The sequence below is a fragment of the Dermacentor andersoni genome, chromosome 2, assembly GCF_023375885.2.
Source record: "Dermacentor andersoni chromosome 2, qqDerAnde1_hic_scaffold, whole genome shotgun sequence".
NCBI lineage: Eukaryota > Metazoa > Arthropoda > Arachnida > Ixodida > Ixodidae > Dermacentor > Dermacentor andersoni.
In genome coordinates this window covers 201,825,175-201,848,909 of record NC_092815.1, presented here as the reverse complement: position 1 = coordinate 201,848,909, position 23,735 = coordinate 201,825,175, and the positions used below count along the sequence as shown (strand labels likewise).

The following is a 23,735-nucleotide window of genomic DNA, read 5'->3' as shown; positions in this document are numbered from 1 at the left end:
CAAACTGAACGTACTCTAATACCCCGCGGCCCGTAAACATCTGCGCTTTGCTAAAAAAAAATTTCACTGGTGATTACGATACTCCCTAGTGCGAAATTTGAGCGCAGGTCTAATGTGTTTTCATTTCGCGATGTATTGTCTGGTTTGGACAATCTGTCGCGCGGCACATTGCCAACGGAGCGAAGTCTGGTGCAATTGCCTCGCTATTCCGGAGATCGTGAGTGGCAGTGCGTAGGTGACACGTGGGCAAGATCCACAGCAGCCGCCGCAGACACACCTCCGCTCATGCAGCGCTTGGTTGCCATATTTCGTATCGGTGCATGCGCTCACCGCATGCCATCGGTGGGCTGACGACGGTGCTTCCTCTGGGGCTATCTGGTAGCGGTCGTCACCGCATAGCGTGTCTTGTGCAACCCTATGGTTCTTTTTTTTTGCTCACGCTTTCGTGATACCCACCTCCGCTTTCCGCCTCATTCTTCCGCAGCACTCTCCTCCTTCACTTTCCTCCTCACGCTCTCATCGCCATCGTAACTTTTTATTCCGTACTTTGCTCCGCTGTGCTCAGCTGTGCTCGTTCGCTATGATCCTTCGCTGTGCTCGTTGGCTTGCTTACGCCTACGCTCCACGCAGGAACCGGCGCCTACGAGCGGCGCTTTAAAAATCCAAAGAAAGTACTGTTGCTGAAAACGTACGCGTCAAGACAAAGAACATTGCTCTTTTCGAGCTTTGATTTACTTTCTCGTCTTTATTAAAGACGAAAGGTCCCCTCACCAGGCCACATAGCAAATTTTGGTTATACGCCGGAAGTTGTTACGTGTCCTCCAGGGAGCGTTCTCCCGCAAAAAAATTTCAAGTGGGCTCATTAATAGCCGGGATAGAAATATTTCAGTGCCACGAACCCATTATTTCAGCAGGCGGGCTCCACTGCATAGCGAGACTCCCTCTCGCCCCGTCTATCCTTCGGAAGCGAAATTCCTTCCCTGCGTTCTTCCATGCTGGACCTCGAGGGTCGCGTGACACATACGTCATGGGCCCTGCCTTCGCTTCTTTTTCTCCTCGCTTTCTTTTTCGACGCTACGCACTTACGCTGGCGGCGTTGCGCGCGAGCTGTTGTCTCGTTCGCGCAGCGCACGATTTTGCGCGCTGTGCACAAGAACACATGACTAGCGGTATAATTCAGTGCTACGCGAATACTGAGGCAGAACAAGCGGATCGCAGAGCATGATCACGCGCTGGAACACGGTAGAAAATGGCATAGTTTTGGTACCTGCGCACGTGACCGCACGGCCGTGGGAACAAGCAGACAAAGCAGAAGTACATCTCTTGCTTTGGTGCGAAGTAAAGCAAGAAACACGCAGACATTCCGTTTGCGTGTTATTATTTCTGTAAACTTCAAATCATCAATTCGAGCAAGAGATCGCACAAATAATAGATGGTGCCTTGAATAATTCTCGAAGTCACGTGTCATCAAGAAAGACGTCAAACCGCGGACTCGAGTACGTAGGCGCAGGGACGCGAGGGCGTCATCCTCCGGCTTGGAGCGCGGTGGCCGCGAGGAGAAGGAAAAACGGCGTTCACTTTGAAATTTCAGATCTTTCCGCAGCGCGTAGGGATGTAATACTTTGCAGACACGATCATTATCACGCAGTGTATGCTCTGCGCTTGTCACCTCAAAATGTCCAGACCTGGTGAGGTGCCCTTTAAGAAGGAAAGTGTAGCAAGTATGTGACGCCCCCTCGGGCATAATCTTAGTTAGCCCGCCAAGCTCGGTGGCCTGCTAAAGCTCGGCAGGCAACATTGGTCGCCGAGCCACAATAAACACCGACGAGCACGACGGCTCGCGGGTCAGTCATCAGTCAGCACCACCACGCTGCGGAGCGTCCGTCTATCGGAGGGTGCCAGAAGCCCTCCCTTGTTCACGAGCCCGGGGTGGATCGTGACACTGGCGACGAGGATGGGATCCTCGTAACACTGGCGAAGAAGCTGGTGACGAGTGCCTACGGAGCGTCCCACGCCGCCGCGAGCGGCGAAACACCGCCCCCCGTTGCTGTCGCCATGCCGCTGTACGGAAGGCTCGAGCCGTTCGAGGGAGATGGGTCCGCCTGGCAAATTTACGAGAAGCAAGTCCACGTGTTCTTCCGGGCAAACGACACACCCGAGGCCAAACAGCGGGACATTTTCTTGGCCAGCTGCGGGACCCACGTCTTCAGCCTCTTGCTCGACCTTCTCAAGCCAGCCACGCCGCACGTTAAGACGCTGGGTGAGCTGGTTGCCATACTGCACTCGCATTTTAACCCAGCACCGTCCACGCTAATGGAGCGTTTCCGCTTCAACAACCGGAGCCGCCGGGAAGGAGAGACCCTCGGGCAATTTGTTGCTGCGCTACGAGGGTTAGCGAGTGCCTGCGCCTTCGGGGACCAACTGGACTCGCTGCTCCGGGACCGTTTCGTCTGCGGAATCAACAACCCCGCCATGCAGGCGCGACTTCTGGAGTTTCCCGACCCGTCGCTGGACGACGCCGTGAAGGCAGCGCTGGCAATGGAAGCTGCCGCCAAGGGCGCCGGCGAGATTTCCCGTGCGACTGGCTCACCGTCGGCGGAAACGGCGGTCAACAAGTTCGCGACAAAGGGCAGTACCTGCGGTCGCTGTGGTGGTGCCCACTCCCCTTCACAGTGCCAGTTCTCTCAAGCACAATGCTTTACGTGCGGGAAAACTGGGCACCTGGCACGTGTATGCCGAAGTGGGAGGACGAACAGCAAGCAGCAGCATGATTCAAGCCCAGGTACAACACAAGCCCGCGGCCAGGGTAGCCGTCGCAAGGGTACACGGCGGGGGCGTGCGGCAGCAAGCTCAAGTTCTTCCTCGGCCAGGCTCCACGTCGTGGCCGAGGACCCGCCGATTTTCGACATGTGGCACACAGGCTTTGTAGTGTCGTCTGTGCCGCCATACATGCTGACCGTCGAAATCTGCGGGCACCCCATTTCCATGGAGCTGGACACGGGGGCCAGCGTGTCTGTAATGGCCGGGAAGCTCTTCAAGCGGACTTTCTCCCGCGGGTTCGTCGAGGCTTCGGGCGTGATGCTGCGCAGCTACTCCAGGCAACTCTCCCAGGTCCAGGGCCAGGCACAGGTCAGCGTTCGTTTTCGCGACAGAAAGGCAACTCTTCCCCTTTACTTAACGAAGGGGTCGTCGCCGACGCTGCTGGGCCGAAACTGGATTCATGTACTGGGCATTCGGCTGCCAGAGTACCCGGAAACCAGCCTGCAGGTGGTGCAGAACTGCCAAATCTGCCAGGAGCATCAGCGAGCCTCGCGTAATGTGGAAAGCACCCCCTGGCCGTTCCCACAGAGACCCTGGTCCCGCCTACATTTGGATTTTGGGGCTCTAGCGGTGGTGGCAGAGCAGCCTCCCTGCGCTTGGAGGACCTGCAGAGCCAGCTCGAGGAACAGCGGGAGCTGGCATCGGCACGGCTGCTGGAGCTGGAGCAGCTTCAACATGACCACAAAGAGGCCCTGAAGACGGTGGAGCGGCTGTGGCTAGAGCTGCGGTCTCTGCCCGAGAGCCTGGTAGTGAGCACGGCCGAGTACAAGTGCCTGCAGAGCCAGTTCTCCGTGCTGTACAACGAGCTCAAGAGCGAGGTCTCCCGCAGCAAGCGCAAGCTGCGCGAGGCTCAATCAGAGACGCTGAAGCAGAAGCTGGCTGCTGACCAAGGGTGCCGTCCCGGGCCTTTGCCAGAATCGGGAGCTCCAGTTTTCGCCAGGAACTTCCGTCCTGGCCCACCCTGGTCTGCCGGACAGGTGGTGTCTCCTGCCAGCGCCTCATCGCTGCTCGTCCGCATGCCAGATGGGGCCATGTGACACAGTCACGCCGACCATGTCAGACCTCGCCTCGGGACTTGGCCAGCACCCTTGACTGCCATTGAGTTCCAGCCCGCAGAAGGACTAGCGGCAGCACCAGTCGCTCCCAGCAGAGCACCACCCACCTCGGAGGCGGCAATCGTAGCCAGTGGTGCGGCACCCGTGGGACCGGTGTCAAGCCCGGCACCACTCGCAAGGCCGACCACTACGGACCCTCCGGATGGAGCGAGGCTGGCCCAGGCAGCACCCGGCGTTGCCCCACCCGACCCGTCAACACCGGTTCCCAGGCGGAGTATTCGACGGCGGAGGCCACCATACCGTTACTCGCCTGGGTAGCAGGCACCGTCGACCCAGCTAGGCTGGAGGCAGAGCCTGATAGTGTGAACATGGTCGTTTGTTTTTAATTTAACAAACAAACTGGGGGTAAGGGGGTGTAGCAAGTATGTGACGCCCCCTCGGGCATAATCTTGGTTAGCCCGCCAAGCTCGGTGGCCTGCTAAAGCTCGGCAGGCAACATTGGTCGCCGAGCCACAATAAACACCGACGAGCACGGCGGCTCGCGGGTCAGTCATCAGTCAGCACCACCACGCTGCGGAGCGTCCGTCTATCGGAGGGTGCCAGAAGCCCTCCCTTGTTCACAAGCCCGGGGTGGATCGTGACAGAAAGTTTACCCTTTATCCATGAATATTTCCGCAGTTCTAATAAAATATTACTTCTCCTATTTTATTTCTTCGCTTCAATGCTAGTTGCCGTACTACGATTGTCTGAAAGGTTGTTTGCTTTCTTCGGTCATACACCAGGATATATCATTACTATATTTCAGACAGACCATTCGATCCAAGCTACCGAAAGAAAAGTGAGTATTTTTGTTGATTCACTTCCCTCCATTTCATTCAGATAGACAATAACGATTGGTGGAAATGTCGGTGCGTTGGTAAATTACATTCAATGTTTGTAGCGCAGAATGAACGCAATCTGGAAAGACGGGCAAAGCACAACATAACGGATAACTACCAACTATGCTATATTGCAGCAAGCGCAGATTTATACGTTCCCAAGACATATGTGACCCGTGCAACACCCTCATCTTCAAAGAAGCTATACCTCATTTCGCATGCTAGGAAAGCACACACACACACGCACACGTGGTGTGTGTGTGTGTGTGTGTAGCACTCCCCATACGTGGTTCGATCCCAAATGTAATGCAATACCGGCCCGACCCGCGGCGAAGGTGAAGCAGGCGTTAAGCACTGCCCATACGTGGCCCGATCCCGAAGATAGTGCAATACAGGCCCGACCCGCGGCGAACGTGAAGCAGCGCGTTAAGCACTGCCCATACGTGAGCCGATCCCAAAGATAGTACAATACAGGCCCAACCCACGGCGAAGGTGAAGCAGCGCGTTAAGCACTGCCCATACGTGAGCCGATCCCAAAGATAGTGCAATGCAGGCCCGGCCCGCGGCGAAGGTGAAGCAGGCGCTAAGCACTGCCCATACATGGGCCGATACCGAAGATAGCGCTATGCTGGGGTGACCCGCGGCGGAGGTGAAGCAGGCGTTAAGCTGGGCGCATACGTGGGCCGATCGCTAAAATAGTGCAATTCTGGGGCGACCCGCGGCGGAGGTGAAGCAGGCATTAAGCTCGGGCCATACGTGGGCCGATCGCTAAAATAGTGCAATTCTGGGGCGACCGGCGACGGAGGTGAAGGAGACGTAAGCATTCCCCATACGTGGTCCGATCCCAAATATAATGCAATACCGGCCCGACCTGCGGCGGAGATGAAGCAGGCGTTAAGCACTGCCCATACGTGAGCCGATCCCAAAGATAGTGCAATACAGGCCCGACCCGCGGCGGAGGTCAAGAAGGCGTTAAGCACTGCCCATACGTGGGCCGATACCGAAGATAGGGCAATTCTGGGGCGACCCGAGCGAAGGTGAAGGAGGCATAAGCACTTCTCATACGTAGTCCGATTCCAAATATAATGCGATCTCAACCCAACCCGCGGCGGAGGTGAAGCAGGCTTTAAGCACTGCCCATACGTCAGCCAATCCCGGATATCCCGTCCAGGCGCGCGTGAATGCGTCGGTGCGTCAAGTATCAAGTCCGTGCCTCAACCGTATGCCCGAACACTCGGACAAGGTTCAAGAACAAACTAGAGATAGTCAATTATCACTGCGTTGCAATGAATGCGGCTCCAAGCCGTCTCTTAAAGATGTGACCTATTTGTCAAGATATCGTGATAACCGCGCACGTCTTATTTCCGAAGCCTTTCACATTCATAATAGTGGCGAAGCATGTGTAAGCCCTCTCCTTCCGAAAGATATAGCCTTCTAATCTCGTTGATTGAAATTTAGTGCCCCTGCAAATGCCGAATTTCCGTAGCTTTCGTGCTTTGAGGTAGCGGTAGAAGACCGTATATATGCTGACTGAAAGAATAAGCGCACTTGGTTGTTAGGCAGCGCTGTGGTCTGCGTCCCTCGCTTCATCCTTTCGTTTCACGCTGTTTACTGCTCGTAATTATGAACCAACCAGCCCAAATGCGTACTCTTCTATACGTGAAGTGTTGTGTTCGTTGAAGTTTTCTTTTTTACCACAGCGTCTCCTTTAATTTTAAAAGGAGATAAACATGGTGAGAATGTCAAATTAATATTTTTTGAATAAATCGTGGAAACAACTTCCTAAGCTGCCTAATAGTGTATCATTGTTAATAAAACAGTGGAGGTATTTTGCGCGGAAGTTATGTATAGTCATGCGGTGTGGCTCGAACCATTGGACCGCGGAAGAACCGCGGTCCCCCTACAGTGGAATAGTTTAGAATAGTTAGAACCTGCATGTGTTTCACCCTCTGGACACCAGTAAATGTTATCTATTATATACGAACAGAAACAAATATAACAGAACTCCGAATAGTCAACTCTCGAACCAAATAGGAAATTCTATTCGAATCGTCAAATTCCCGATTTTGAGAGCTTAACCTGTTTAATGGGGACGGCAACGTGTGGTATTCTAAGGTTTTGATATGCTTTCGCAGATTTGGCGTTGCCTGCACAGGAAAGTCTACAATGATTGTCAGGTAGAATTGTTATTTATGTCTGGATGCAGTAAGAATCATATAATAGTAATTAGTTAATTGTGACTAGTGAAAATTTACGACGTGATTGCAATATGCTTTCAGAAGTGGAAGCGGTAGCTTCCAGTTATGCCTCGCTTTCTGACATGTATGCGGAAGGATTTCATGCGGGCTCTGTCATCTTTCGTCTATAGGAAGGCTAGGTAGGTTGGCACGGTCTTTCGAGAAGCGCAAAAGAAATTGCAGATTACATTAGTGTAGACCAGTAATCCAGACATTCGAAACTTGATTTCTTTCTTTTGCCGAGCAACGTTTACGGCCGAAGCAAAATAAAAGCCAAGATTTACTCTTACTTTTTTAAAATCTTGCATCCAACTGGCTGCACCGATATGTTGACGTACCGCAATAGATTTCGAAGTATTATTGGTTGCTCGAGCCATCTATATGGAGAGAAATTCACCAAAGATCGGTAGGCTGGCTCTTCGGTTCCTATATTATGTAAGCAGATCTCTCTTAGCACAAAGCTATTCCGGAGAAGACATGACCGATTAGTATGTTGTAGGAAAAATCTTTAGGGTACAGGCGCCCACCAGTATCTCGTTTGTACGTTCTTTCTTAGGTATCTGTTTAGGCAAGATTGAACTATTACAGGTTCGTATTATGTCGCAATGGCTTATATTTCACGTGATTGTTTCTTAAGGCGGTAAGTGGGGTGCATGTATTTGAATAAGCAGGCAGTAGTGTGGCTACGTTCACCAACCTGTTGAGAGGCTGCGCACACGTGCCATGAATTACAGACGTCACCGGACTGCTGTGCCAGACAGGAGCAGCCGAGTTCCTGTCCGTGCAGGCACCAGACGCCTGCGACTTTTTCATTGTGAAGTTCGCCACAAAACCGGCGCAGCCTCACCCTGTTCACTCGTACATGGCCACGGTCGAAATCACTCCCGGTGAGATTTACTGGAAAGTCAGGGCTAGCTGGTAGTGCGACGTCCTCCGTTTCATCGCCAAGACCTTCAGAATAGCCAACAGTAGACGGACGTGTTTTGCCGTGTGCACGTTTTCGCGGCGCTTCGGGAAAAGTATTCGTTGTGCCATGCCACCAAATAAAGCAAACTTGCGTAGCGAGGTAGCAAGGCAAAAATATTACATCGTTTTGACGAGGCTGGTTGAAGTAATCTGTACTCCATAAGCGGAACTTCTCGGCCTACTCTCGGAGAGCGCGAGCAGCATAACCCCCAGATCCTCGACTCAGGTTACGCACCTTGCCACAAGCAGATTTACATCACGTGGGCGCCAAATATTTCAATCTGCCTTGAACCTGTGTCCTAGGAATGCTTAGTGTCTCAAACTTGTGCTTCCTTTCTTGAAATGATGTATAAACGTATGCATACAAAGTTGTTTGCGTCAAAACACTTCCTTCGAATTGCCCTTATATTCTTTGTGAAATACAAGCACCAGCCGGACTGTGTCTAAACGCTTCTGACCAGAAAAAGAAGGTATTCGTACGCTGATCTCATCTAGTTCATGTCAGAGCTGGGGACACTACTAATTTTCTTAGCCGCTGTAGCTGAACTGACATAGAAGTTTCGAATCAGTATTTCCACGATTAGGGAACAATGTCATTTGCACTTCATACCCATATAAGGCAGTATGTTTAGGAATAGATTTGAACACAAGGGAAGTGCGGTTGATTTTCACGCTGATTTATAGTGTTTGCTTTTTGTAGCCAAAACGTTGCTCTTGCATGGATATCTTTTAGCGCATATGTAAACATATTTTATGTAACTTTCGGCACTTTAGTCCCACTTCCTCTCTTAGCGTGTTTGTTTCTTCTGTGCTGTTTTCATTTAATTAGTTCTTACTGCTCGACTCTCTATGTTTAAAACAAGTTGTTAGTAATCAAAGGGAAGTTTTGTAAACAAGGAGCAGCCAAGGCAGTTCACATCTGCATTTCCAAATTTTTTTCACTTTTTTAATGGGGAAGTAATCTGCTTATGATGGTTGTAGTAATGATCGCTGCACCGACGAGCAGTCGAAGCGCTTTTTCTTTTTCTTTTGCCAATATTGAGCTCTTCATCTTATGGAAATTTTTGTTTCTCAAAGGTAATCACAGAGAACTCGCGTCCCTGCGGACCTTCACCAGCCTCTTGAAACGCTTTCGCGGCTGACTGGCACATATTTAGCGCTCGCTATGCTCTCATGCTCCCCTGAATGTCCCTCTTGACCTTCGCAATTGCATTTCAGAAATCGCGAGCTCGTAATAAGAATAGAGGTCGCCTTTAGAGAAATAAAACACATTTCGTCTATTACCTACGATATTCAATGGAGCAACAAGGATCGGTGTAAAGATGAGAATAACTTGTCAATAAAGTGAGAAATTTGTCATCCAGAACCTCTGACCACAATTTTACGAATTGGCTTTCTGAAAAATTAAGAAAACGTTGCAGTCCGCATGGTAAAAGAAATTATTAAAGGGCCCCTCACCAGCTCTGGCCATTTTGAGCTGGCAAGGGCAGTGCATAGAATGCGCTCTAACGATCGCGGCTGCTCAGTATTACGTCCCTGCGCGCCGCTGAAAGCGCTTCAATTACGCAGCGAAACCCGTCTGCCCTTCTGGTCACGGGCGCCTCGCTCACAGCCGAAGAGTCGACGCATGTCGCACAAGTGCGCCTGCATACGCATGCACTGCTATGGCGTCGCTCATAGTGGCGGGTGACTTAGAGAATCATCCTGCTGAAAAAGAAAGATGGATCCTGGAGTTTTGCGTCAACTACCGGCGTCTCAATTCTGTGACGAAAAGGATGTGTATCCACTTCCGCGGATCGATGACGTTATCGACTGCCTTCATTCCGCATCCTAATTTTCATCTGTAGACCTCCGATCGGGCTACTGGCAGGTACCCATGCATTCAGCTGACAAAGAGAAAACTGCTTTTCTGACCTTAGACGGCTTGTTTTCATTCAACGTCATGCCGTTTGGTTTGTGCAACGCACCTGCAACATTTGAAAGGTTTATAAACACGGTACTGCGCGGCCTGAAATGGGAGGTGTGTTTGTCTTATCTAGACGACGTCGTCGTTTTTGGTCGCATTCTTGCAGAGCACAACCATCGACTGGACCTTGTTCTGACGTGCCTTCAACAAGCTGCCCTTACCCTCAACTCCAAGAAATGTCACTTTGACCAACGAGAAGTGCTAGTACTTGAACATCTAGTGGACTTGAAGGGGTGCGACCAGACCCAGAGAAGGTCGCTGCAGTTAGCGGCTTTAAACAAGCGCATTCACCACGCGAGCTGAGGAGCGCTTCTTGGGTCTTTTCTCGTACTTACGACGTTTTGTGCCCAACTTTGCACATACTGCCTTCGCTCTTACTTCATTGTTGCGCAAGCGTAACCCTTTCATCTGGACAGCAGACTGCGATTCCTCGTTTCGTCAACTGAAGTTCCTGCTCTCTTCCGTACCCGTACTTCGACATTTTGACCCCTATGCCACAACAGAATTGCACACCGACGCGAGTGGAATCGGTTTCGGCGCCATCCTCGTCCAGCGTGTTGGTGACGCTGAGCATGAAATTGCCTATGCCAGCCGTTCGTTGAGCAAGGCCGAACAGAATTACACCGTCACTGAGCAGGAGTGTCTCGCTGTCGTCTTCGCGCTCCAGAAGTTCCACCCATATCTCTACGAGCGCCGCTTCACGATCTTTACTAGTCACCATTCACTATATGTTGGTTGGTTGGCCTCCGCGAGCCGTCTGGCCGCCTTGCTCGATGGGCGCTACGTTTGCAGGAATTTGACTTTGCAGTCCGCTTCAAGAGTGGCCGACATCATGCGGAGGCCGAGTGTCTTTTGAGGCTCCCTCTACCAACAAGTGCATGTGACACCGACAATTTCGATGAGTTTGGGACCACCATCGACGGCATTCTTTTTCCCGACCTGGCCGCTTTCCGGGAAGAGCAGCGTGACGACCGCAGCCTGAATTCCATCTTCGCCTCAGCTGCTGAACCAAGAGGTAAAAATAATTTTGTCATCGAAGATGGCCTGCTCTACAAGAAGAATTGTGCGGTTGATGGCGCCCGTCTCCTCTTTGTGGTCCCTAAGGATTTGGGAACCCACGTGCTCCGTGCTATGCACGATGACTCGACCGCTGGGCACCTACCTTTCACCAGAACACACCACCGGATTCAGGGCCGATTCTACTGGACTAGTATGTGACGGGATATAGAAAAGTATGTGGCCAGTTGTAACAAGTGCCAGCAATTCAAGCGCCCTAATACTGATCCGGTCGGACTCCTTCACCCTGTAGCGCCGCCATAGTCTCCATTCGAAATGGTTGGAGTGGACCTTCTCGGCCCATTTCCGCGCTCAACAAACGTCAACCATTCGATTATAGTCTGCGTCGACCATCTGACGCGTTATGCTGAAACCGCAGCGATGCCAATGACTACGGCTCCTGATGATTCGAGCTTAACATGCAGTGTAAACCGAAATATGTGTACCAGTCTGCTAAATGTGCAAATTTTCACCCGACCACATGCGTGCTGGCAGGCAGGTGGTGTGGCGTGGGGCTCGAGCATAAATCGGCCGTTACCACGCACTGCTGTTGCAAGGCCACCAATTAGCTTTGCAACGAAATAATCAGGTCAGTGCACTCCGTGATATATATAGTACGTCCTAAGGTGGAACGTGCCAGCATGGTAGCGTCACGATATTTGTAAAAAAGAAGAAAAAGAGCCGAAACTAAGGGTAACACGGCGCGGGAACGTTGCCGCTCAAATGTCCAAAAGGCTGCAAAATGCAGCTGTTGCTGAGTGAGACCGAGTATTGACCTTAGAAGCGCACAGGTCGAATAGAAAGAAAAGCTGAACACTTTGCCAGTAACACCTCTCCGTGCAAAAAGAGTGAAATTACCCTTACTGTATAAAAAAATGTAGCTTTGTATGCGTCCCTATTCGCACGCTTTCGTCCATGCCTCCTACCAGCGGCTTCAGCACTATAAATGATACTAATAGGACGTTGCATCAAAAAGAAGGCAAAGTAACGATGTCAACTGATCTGCTTTACGGCGATGGTAGCTTGCTGTGTGTGAAAACAGATTGAAAAGAAATAATTATGGACTCTTAATATTCAGTGATCTCGCTTCATAACACGGCGACAAAATTTTGAGCTCCGACAAGGGGTCATCATGGCATCCGTAATTATGGAATTGCGGATACCAAAGGCCAGGATATCAAAGGCCATGCTTTTGCCCTGCTTCGGGCGTTTGAAAACCGCTTACGCCATAGCCGCCACGCGTTGGACGTGTATTTGACTATAAAAATACTACTACGATAGGCTTCAGCATTATTTTGCGCTGGGCGCCATGGAGCAAAGCTTTGTCTTTGAAAACGGCAAATGCTAAAGGATGTTCTTGCGCAAAATAGAATATCCGCATAATTTACCCAATATGATTTTATTTTTCTATGTTAATTACGTTTGGAGAAAAAAGCCGGTTTTCAGAACAATAATTATCTCGAAAGATATAACTATACAGCCCCTAAATGCACAACAAAATTGAGCAGGCTGTCTTGTCAGGTTTCTTTTTCAACCTCGGCCATGAGGTTGAAACACCTTTCACCGAGAAGCGATGAATGTCTAGGTGTCAGTCAACCATCGCAAGGTAGGGGTGAGGGGGGAGCGTGGTCCGACGTAAATAGGGGCTTTAGTCCCGCGGCGGTCAAGGCGAAGTGGAAGGATGGAAAGAATGTCACATGCGTATCTCGCACATGCACGCCAATTTGGCAGTAGTCCGAGTTGAGGCAAAGAGGGAGACCATCGCAATCGCCATCAGTTCCTTTGCGACGCCGGCATGACACGGTGGGAGCGATGTAGGTGTTTTGTCGCGTATTGTAGCAGCAATCTAGCTATTTTTGCTGCTGTTGTGCTTATGTTGTGTTGTGGTCAACGAGGCAAGCCAACCAGCAACGTGTTTTCGAAGCCCACCGTGCTTTCTTCGTTCCGTAATGTGAACGTTTCCGCAATTTCTCTGCCAGCTGCGATGCAGTGTCGTGTGAAGTGATTTAATATTGGCACTGTCCGTGTTTTAAACTGCAAACTGCTCAAATAGCGAACAGCTGTTCCTCAAGACAGCACTGCGTCGAAGTTCCGTCTGTCTCCAAATTATAATAAAAGGTATGTTCTTTTCCATCATTCTTCATAAACATATTATTTTGATGTTATTTTATTTTAGTTTCTTATGTCGAATTTCGGCAGGTTACTATAGCGCGAACTGTAACAACGGGAAATGTTTTAAGAACGATTTTCTTTCATACTTGAACTATGCCGCGTCGTGCGGTTCGCTTGAAGTTGCTATAAACCGGAAGCGTACAAATACTTCGTTTTCACAGCGTTCGCAATGACTTAATGTCTGGTAAATATTACAGACATTAGTTACAGTTACAGAAGTTACAAAGTTACAGAAGCGTTCCACATAATAAGGCGAGCTCAAAAATGCATCAGTCAGCCATTGGTTGCTATCACTGACAAATAATTTGTATTCTTGAATACTGCTTCAAGCTCTGCAATCTGTTTATATAAAAATGGATGACACGTTTCGCACATGCTCGGTGCAGCTAGCAGGCGCTTTTACGTTCTGTGTATTTCCAAAAATAAACAGTAGTGAGTAAGCGCTCGCGTGACCACCTTCTCTGCGCCCGAGTGTATTGTGCGCGCTAAAAGTTTCGCAATGAGTAAACCATGTAATTGACTTTTTGAGTGAGTAAAGTATTTATGCAGATAATTGGTTAAGAAAACATTTTGGGAAACTGAATTTATTCAGGCCACAACATTGGGGGCTATAACAATAGTTTTAGGCTGTTCCCTTTCTTGCGGAAACGACCTTGCACACTTTCCTAATTTTAATAACACGTAGTATATACAACGCAACAAAGGATATGCATTGCAAGATGTGCCCCATCCTTGCCATTTCCTCTGCAGGTAAACAGGGATAACGGTTACAATTTTAGCATTCACGTGAGCTTGCACGTGAACTTTGTTAAAAAGCTGTTCTATATATGTGATGTGCTAACCTGAACATGATGTTAACATTGGCCATCTTGTTTCTGTGCAGGGTTTACTCTGCAAACATTCTGAGAGACATCAGCTCTGAATGTAAAAAATACATTATAATCGACGCTTGTTAGAGATTATGCTACAGCTGCCATGCCGTAATCAACTAAGTCATTATTCATTTATTATTTTTATTAATTTCTCTATTCTCTCACAATTCTGTGTAAATATTTTTGTGTGAATAAACTTCTTTATTGCAAACTTGCATCTGTTTTCCATGTACATGCACCTTCTAGGTTTCATGCTGCCTTTTATCAACATGTTCACACATACTGACAAATCTTTACACTATATGCTACTAGGTCTTATGTGGGACAGATGTTACTAGGGGGATAGTAAGACGTCAGTAGCAAGTACATAAGCACATGTAAGTGAAATATTAGTGTCGTATCGGCGCCCGCCGCTATCAATGCGTGATCGACGAAAGACAGGAGACGACTGTAGCACAACCCGCCGGCAAGCGGAAAAAAGCCCCCGTCTTTATTTTCACAGCAGTTTAAGCAGAACCAGCGTGACGTCAGCGACACGTGATTCCATACATGCGTCAGGCGCAATGACTCGGCGCGTCATGCGGGAGCGCGCTTTCAGCCGCAGAGAAACACATTCCAGCACATCGCCCCTATTGCAAAATGAAAGAGTGGTTTTCACGCGTGGCATTTAGCACACCCGCACCTGAACAAAAAGCAAGAACCCTCAATGGTAATCCACCACGAACAAAACCTTATTCATCTCTCCCGTATCGAACTGGTCGCTTAACCACTCTACCAGACTTGGTCACGGTTACTGAAGCAGAAGGTACTGTAAAGTTGAAGTCATTTTCCCTGATGCTAAAGGTAACGAAGCTGTTAAGGTAGCGGGTGACTCCCTGTTCGTAGAAACCAATTCGGATGAATCACTTTGATTTGGAAACTCGTAGCTGCTTTCTGCCTTCCTCTGTTCTGGCAAGTGGTTGAGCAGTCGTCGGTTACGCCGCAGCGTACTTCCATCCTGGGTGCGTATTATGTAGGACCGCGGTGTAACGGCTGTGGCTAGCACCGTTGCTCTGGTCTTCATGTCCGTTACCCAAACGGAATCACCAGCTTTTAGTTTATTTTAGTTTATTCAATTCCCGGGTTTTGTGGCGCCTGTTGTAGTACCGCGCTTGTAGCTTCTTGTTGGCACTGTCTTTGGCCGCAAGATTAAGCAGCGGTGGCTGCACTGGACCGCGCAGCTGCGGCGCCATTGGAACTCTTGTCCTAAGACGCCGGCCAATGAGGATTTTAGCCGGATTAGGGCCAAGAATGCCTGGGGTTGCCCTGTAGGCAAGCAGAGCCAGGTACGGGTCGTTAGATTTAAGGATCAGGCACTTCATTGTTTGCACCATACGTTCAATTTCCCCATTAGCCTGAGGGTACCTAGGCCTAGTAGTGACGCGACCAAAGCCATAATCGCGTGTAAACTTATAAAACTCTGTACAAGGAAATTGTGGTCCATTGTCTATCACTACGGTCTCCGGGGTGCCATGGCGTGCAAAAATGCTCTTTAGTCTTTCTATCACCGCACTAGTTTTTGTTGAGGGAAGGAGGGCTACTTCCGGATACAGTGACAGGTAGTCGACCACGACAAGATAATGACAGTTGTGAATAAAGCAAAAGTCGACCCCAACTCGTTCCCACGTGATACTTGGCGTTGGGGTTGAGATCAACGGCTCCGAGTTCTGGGTGACAAAGCGCGCACAAGTAATACATTCTTTGACTTGCCGTGCAAGTTGTTCGCCGAGGCCAGGCCAGCAGATCAATTCTTTGGCCAAAGTTCTAGTTCTCGAGACGCCCCGATGTTCATCATGTAGTTTCTTTAGTACTTCCTTTCTTAGGCACTGAGGTACCACCAATCTGGTCCCTTTTAGCAGCATGCCATTGCATTCGGCAATTAGTGCTCGTTCCTGCCAGTACAGAACTAAGTAGCACGGAAGCTTTGGTTTTTTCAGCCAGCCTTGGCGACACAACTTAAGCAAGGCTTGACAAACGACGTCAGTCGTTTGCACATCGCGTATTCTGTTAACAAAATTGTCACCCATTTGAAGGCCTTGTATACATGTTTTGACGAAAGACGACACTTCCGAGACGGTCAGTTCACCGGCTAGTTTATCTGCTTTCCTCGGTGCTCTTGAAAGAGCGTCCGCCGTTATCAAGCTTTTACCGGGAACGTACACAATGTTAAAGTGATACCACATCAGCCGCATTCTGAAGCGCTGAATTCTGGGCGGCAACACATCAATAGGCATTTTACCAAGCAAGGAAACGAGAGGTTTGTGGTCTGTTTCAAGCATCACCTCAATACCTCGTATGTATTCGTCGAATCTTTCGGCAGCCCATGTTAACGCTAGTGCCTCCTTTTCCACTTGGCAAAGCGCTGCTCAGTTTTCGTCAGTGACCTTGAAGCAAACGCTATCGGCCGGCGCTCGCCATTGCGTTGTTTCTGGGAAAGGGACGGCACCGAGACCGTAAGACGAGGCGTCCGCCGAAAGAATCGTGGGAAGGCGTGGATCGTACATAGCCATGCACTTTGCTGAACAGATAAGAGATTTCAAGCTTTCAAAAGCCGTGTTCTGAGCAGGGCCCCAAGCCCAGTCGGTCTCTTCCTGCAAAAGCTCCCGTAGCGGGGCAGTGGTTTGCGTCAAGTTCGGCAAAAAACGGCCTAGCTGGTTGGCCATGCCCAGAACACTGCATAATTGCGATATATCACAGGGGGCTTTCAGCTCTTTAATGGCTCTGAGTTTGGCCGGATCAGCTGTACGCCTTCCTCGCTGAGTAAGTGGCCCAGAAAGCTTATGCTTCGAACACCGAACACACGCTTTGCTTTGTTTAGGGTAACGTTAGGACTGAGCCGGCTTAGCTAAGACGTTCGATAGTCTAGAGTCATGTTGCGCTTTATTTTCGCCAAAAATGAGAATATCGTCAATCAGGTTAACGACGCCAGGAAGTCCTGCCAGGATTTCAGACATTCTTCTTTGAAAATACTCTGGAGCGCATGTAATCCCGAATGGCAACCTAGTGAAACAGTACCGCCCAAACGGCGTAATGAACGTGGTCAGCACTTCTGAGGCCTTGCTGAGTCGCACCTGATGGAAGCCGGAATTCGCGTCCAATTTGGAAAACCATTTTGCACCGGCAAGAGAGCGCAGTGCTTGATCGACAGTAGGCAATGCGTATCTTTCTCTCAAGACAAACTTGTTCCATTGCGTAAGGTCTACACAGATCCTTACATCTCCCGTGTGCTTTTGTACAGGCACAATGCCGACACACCACTCTGCTGGCTCTTCGACTTTACGAATGACGCCCATTTGCTCCATCTTCTCGAGTTCTTGTTTTACAGGCTCCTGAAGCGGTATAGGAATCCTGTGTGGTGCGCTTATTGCAAATGGAACAGCACCTGGTTTAAGCCTTATTGTATACTCCCCGGGCATAGTACCTAAGTTGTTGAAAACCTGAGGGCACGAAACTTCGTAATTGGTTTCCTTGTGAGCCACAGAGTAAACGAACTTGATGACTCTCAACGCTTCGAGAGCCGGCAAACCCAGCAGTACATGGCGCAAAGCACTGGCCACATAACATGTTAGGCGAGAAGTTTCTCCCCTCCAAAATATATCCGCCTTAAACTTGCCCAGAACATTTACGCGGTCACCGCTAGCGCCAGTCAAGATCTCGTCGGCCTTTTCCAAGCCCGTGGGAAGTCCCGGAAACGATGCTGGAATTACGGACACTTCTGCGCCTGAGTCGACCTTTGCAAAAACAGGCACGGAGTTAAGTAATACCTGAACGTAACGCGCTTCGGCGCGAGGCCCCTCGACCGCGCCCAAAAAAACCTCCCCACTGTCCTTTTGTACAGACGACACTTGTACCTTTCGATGGTAGCCTGGAGAAGTCTCTTTGAGGCACGCCTTGCCGAAGTGTCCCTTTAAGCCGCAGTTGAAGCACCTCTGGCCTCTCGCTGGGCAGGCTGTCCTTGGGTGCGGGTTGCCTCCGTAGAAGATGCACGGTCCCTTGGAACGAACTGATGTCGGTCGGGTTTCCTTGCTGCGTTGTGGTCTCCTGCGGTAGCCCACTGTGTCGACAGTGACGTCCTCACATGGCTTGCACGGTGTGTATTCGTGGACTTCGTTACAGTTTCGAAGTTCTTGCTGCTGCTGAACGGTCTCTTTTAGCCGGGCCCTCCCCAGAGCTGTTGCGAGAGACAGCTTGGGATCCATTTGGAGCGACTCGGAAAGTTTTTCATCCCGCAGGCCCATGACGAACCGGTCCCTGACGAGGCGCTGCTTGAATTCTCCGAAGTCGCATTTGTCCGCCAAGACGTGTAGAGCAGTCATAAACTGGTCAATTGACTCGCCAGGATCTGGTGCCGCTTGTGAAAGCAAGCGCTCTCGTAGACAACGTTCTTCTCCTTGATGAAGTAATCGTCGAACTTCTTTTTGACCAGCTCAACTTTCTTCGAATCTTCTGCAGAAAGATTGAACGTGGCGAAGATGTCCCTTGCTTGTCGACCCATGGTATAAAGCAGAGTACGTACTTGTGCCTCTTCAGGGCGCTCATTCAGGCCCGACGCATAGCGATAGTCGTCGAAGTCCAGCGGTGGCGGCTGCTGAAGGCCCGGCGGCGATGCAGTGGCCATTGCAGCCTCCTTTCTGACGACGTCTCGATGCTCTTTTTCCAATCGCTTTTAAAAGTCGGTGGATCGCACCGCTTCTGACTCCATGGTGTCAGAAGTAGTGCGATCCACTTCTGACACCATGTCGTATCGGCGCCCGCCGCTATCAGTGCGTGATCGACGAAAGACTAGAGACGACTGTAGTCCAACCCGATAGCAAGCGGAAAAAGCCCCTTCTTTATTTCCACAGCCGTTTAAGTAGAACCAGTGTGACGTCAGCGGCACGTGGTTCCATACATGCGTCAGGCGCAATGACTCGGCGCGTCCTGCGGGAGCGTGCTTTCAGCCGCAGAGAAACACATTCCAGCACAATTGCCATAGCGTTACTACATAGCTTACAGACTTGTGTCGGTTGACGGTTACCAGAATGTTTACAGACCATCCATGAACATGCTTCAATTTACAGACCATCTATGAACATGCTTCAATTGAAGTGCGGTAGCCAATTCTTGATAGGGTGTTACTAGGGTGTATAAAGACAAATGTTAATAGGGGATTCGTAGGAAGTTGGCAGAACGTTTACAAACATTCTTCAATTGGAAGAATGTTAACAGCTGGTTGTAGGAAGTTGGCAGGAAATACACGAACATTCTTCTTATGAAATACTGTTACTAGGGTGTATATAGACAAATGTTCATATGAAATTGGTAGGAAGCTTAAAGGCATCCTATGAACACGTTTCTATTGGGAGTTGGTGGCCAATTGTTTCTAGGGCGTTGCTAGAGCGTTGTTAGGATGTATAAAGACAGCTGGTAGGATTTCAATTGACTGTTGGTAGGTTCTAGTAACAATAGTCTAGAGACAGTCTAAAATATGTTGCTAGGAATTTTTATACGGGTTCCTCCTGTCCTCCGTTATACTGCGTCATGGAGCCCCTCGTGTTATTATAAGCGATCGTGGTTGCCAGTTCGTGGCCGACGTAGTCGAAGAGCTCTTGCGTTCTTGTGCTTGCCAGTTTACCCACGCGACCCTGTATTACCGGCAGTCAAATGTTCTCGTCGAGCGCACTAACAGAACTGACCAACATGCTTTCGATGTACGTCGATTCCAGGCACAAAAATTGGTATGATATCTTGCTGTTTATCACCTGCGCCTACAACACTACGAAGCATGAAACTACCGGCTACAGTCCTTTCTACATTCTTTATGTCAGACTACCCCGCAGCTTTCTTGACACCATTCAACCTTTTACTCACCATGCGGACTCTTGTATTGCCCAGACTCTCTGCAGCGGTGAGGAAGTACGCCGCATAGCTCAGCTCCATACGTTGGCATCCCAGGGCTGGTCCAAGATCACCTACGATTCACGCCATAAGAATGTGTGGTACGACAAAGGGGACATAAGTAAAACTCTTGCTTGGGCTAGTTGGGTCATGCTTGAAGTAGTAAAGGCAAGGCGCAGAAGACAAGGACTCAGGAAGAAGAACACAAACGACAGGACCGGCGCCACGGTTAAGAATGGCGAGCTGCAAGGAAAAATTGCCACCCAATTACGACTGGGGGACAAGGCGCGCATCCCCCACTCTCCGTCGCTGCAGCTAGACTGCGTTCGAAGAAGCGGGCTTTGTGCTGAAAACCGCCTCCATCCACGAGCCCCATCTCCGTTGTGACGAAACGGGTTCGACGGACGAACTATTGTGCCCGAGGTCCCCAGCGCGAACCTGATTTTGCTACGCATGAGCAAGCCGCGGCGGGACAACGAGCTACCCAGAATGTCTCCGGGCTTCCCGGAACGACTCCCCTCTGTCGTCGGCTCCAGTCCTTCGCCCCTGTGTGTTTGCGTGTGTGTGTGCGTAAACCGGCCTGCGGGGCGGCGGCGAATTTACAATGAGTAAACGAACGCTCGCGTCACCTTGTCGCGGGAGGCGGCTAGTTTTGCGATGACGAAACGAACATTCGCTGCTTTGTATCGCCGGAGGACCGAGTGTTTAAAAGACGGCTGTTGGGCCGAGGCTCGACACACTTCTCTCGTGCAGTCAGGTTGGACTGACACACTTTTCTCTTGAGCAGTCATGTTGGACTGACACTCTTTTTCTTAAGCAGTCATGTTAGACTGATTTAAATTCTGTAAATAAACCCATTTTCCTCGTTCTCGATGAGAAGCAGTTCTTCCCTTCATCAACGTCCTCAGCGTGTTTAAGTTGGACGACGGCATGGGCCCGCTACCTTCGAATTCATGCCGGACTCCAATCTTGGCAACAGATCTCGAGCGATGGGATTGAGCCCCCAATCCTGACACCACTCACACCTAAGGTTATTTTCGCAACAAGCCTGCCTTATGTAGGTTATTCACGCCGAGTCACGCACAAAACTTTAGAAGTAAAAACCAGCAATCTATCGACCATTCAGGAATGTTATCTGGCACAAAGGGGACATAGTACCGATTTTAACACCACTTCGCAAGCGCAGCCTGTGCCAGAAGTTTCTGGCTCGTCACACCGGGCCTTTCGTCATCACCAATCGCCTAAGTGATGCGGCCTATTCGATTGCTCGTCTCGTTTCTAATGGCTACCGGTCTAAGAAGACGCAGCTTGTTCACGTCCCACGCCTGAAACGCTGTCATCCCCGTGACTCCGAGTGGACGAAACAGCAACTCGCCCAGCGGGCTTAGTCTGTGAAGGGAGGAGTGTTACGCTAAAGCTACAGGAAGAACGGAGGAAGAGGAGAAGGAAGTGCGCTTATCTTTGCAGCGGCTTGGTGTCGGTGCGGCCCCTTTTCATCAATTCATTTTTAAATAAACGCACCCCATCGTAACAATAATATTTTGGCACTTTTCCGACTTATGTCAAAGCGAAAGGCAGTACGCTTGTAGGCAGTTGCGTAGCTATGTCGTCTGGCACCCGGGGCCCATAGGTCTTCTGTCACCCCCCCCCCCCCCGGGTGTAGCCGGCGGAAAGAGGGGTGTCTTCAGAGGTATATGACACCCCCCACTGGCCCCTTGCACCCGGGGCCCACGGCCCCCCGGCCCCCCCTGTTGCTACGCCACTGCTTGTAGGACACAATATTTTTTTCTTTCACGAGTACTGGCACATTATTACCACCATTTCTTTCCAGAGCACCTCCCTCACCACCAGTTATCGCGCATTCTTAATGCTAGGCAGCGTTCCGAAAAACATGGCGCGCGTTCAATAGAATTGTGGACTGGCGCAGGGCGTAGCCGTTAGCTTTTGGCCAAGATCTTTGTGTCGCATAGATTAAGCATGCTCCTCATAAATCGAACAATTTCTCACATATAAATGTTGATGTTCATAACACAGACCTGTTACTGTGTCTCGGGCTGTGTGCAAGACATTGCTTTAATTACTGCGCCAGAACAAGCCAACTATAGTTAGGTAGTAAAAGAGCCGGTATTAATTAACAACTCAGAAATGTATAAGTTGGCCAGATCTAGTTAAACCTAATTCGCAAATTTACTGGCTTTGCATCTCGCTTAAAGCGAACATTTAGCACTCCAGGACTATGCATGCCCATTTTCATCCAACTTCATTCTGAAATCTCAGGCTGCAATTCCATTCGCATCCGATCTGCCCATCTCGTGCCATCATTTCATTCGGAGTGTTTCGAAATGTGGAATCATCGCGGAATTGTTCCAACTCGGAAATTACCGCTCCGTAACTCTGGTCTCCAGATGTCCCATACAGTGGCCACACGTTCATTAGAGGTAGAACGCAAAGATGCCGGTTCAGCGAGCTTTGGGTGCACGTTAAACTGGGATGTTGAACCCTATATTCAGAAGACTTGATAGATAGGGTTAGTGTATAATTCATGACTAAAAATGTTTGCTGGGATGGAAAAACATGAGGAATGAAACTATATTACCCACTACCGAACCCACCACCAATCATTGTCAGTAACCTTGATTATTATCATCAGCAGCAGCGCTGCTACTTACAATCACGAACTCTGTCTTCGCAGGGGTCCAGCAGGTGGTGGACAAGATTCGCGTTGCTGCCAAAGGTGCCTTGCTCCTGCTCGTCCAACGCAGCGTGTTGCACTCTTTCTCGCCTGACAGTGGGCTCGATCCGCGCGCCGTGGTGCGCGGCCTGGTGCAGCTAGTGGTGGACACGCACGCCCATGGCGTTGTGCTTGGCGACGAGCACCTTCACCAAAGCGACTTGAAGGAAGTGTTGAAGGACGTGAACGTAAGCCTCAGTCTATTTACGAGCTGCATGAGCAAGAGCGTGTTGGCATAATCCTGCTTAAGTATAAAGAGGGAGTGAATTTGCTTTTTTTCTGTCTTAGTCGCTTTCTGAAGCCAAGCTCTTAGGCACCCGTTTCTGCGGCGAGCGTTGGCGTCATACCTTGTAACCAAGTGAACGAGCACAGCGAAAAATGAGAGCGAACGCGGAGCGCAGCGGGCGATGAAAAACGAGGAGAGCGGAGATGACGGGAGGAGGGGAGCGAAGGACGAGATCATTACGAAAACGTGAGAAGAAAAGCGTAGTGCCGTGCAAGACAGAATAGGGCCACGATGGCTACGAGATGGCGCCACAGTAGCGCGCGTCGTTAGGGTTCCTCGAAGCGGTCGCTCGCCTCTGCTGGTTCGCTCGGGTGCGCGCATCGAGGCACTCTACACGTCATCTGTTCACCAAAGCGCTCCATGAGCGGAGGTTTGTCTGCGGCTGCTGCTGTGAATTGCACCCACGCGTCAGCCACGCTCTGCGCCTCGCAATCGCCCGCTAGGCAAGGCAGTCGCAACGTACTTCGTTCCGTTCGGAGCGTGTCGCACGAGACAGATTGTCTGCACCAGTCAATATATATATCGCGAAATGAAAATACGTATAGAGCTGCGCTCTAATTTTGCATTGCGGAGTATCGCAATCGTCGTTGCATTTTATTCCTCGTATATATAAACACGGAGATTGCGTTATATTTTAGGTTTTAGTCGTACTTCTTTAAAAGTCATGTGTGGCTTTCTAATTTTTTTCTGCTTGTAGCTGCGAGTAGCAGCGAGCTTCAGTTCACTTTCGAAAAAGGCACGTAGAATGACAGCCGAATTACAGATAGAATCCGTACATTG

The 23,735-nt window shown here is 50.0% G+C and overlaps 1 long non-coding RNA gene across 1 annotated transcript in view; it reads left to right on the top strand.

The window, feature by feature from the left end:
* Positions 1-23,735, top strand: part of LOC129387366 (uncharacterized) — a 54,616-nt gene that overhangs the window by 4,445 nt on the left and 26,436 nt on the right. The window contains exon 2 of the long non-coding RNA XR_008614615.1: positions 22,631-22,857. This is a non-coding gene — a long non-coding RNA (uncharacterized lncRNA). The remainder of the gene's footprint in view (positions 1-22,630; positions 22,858-23,735) is intronic.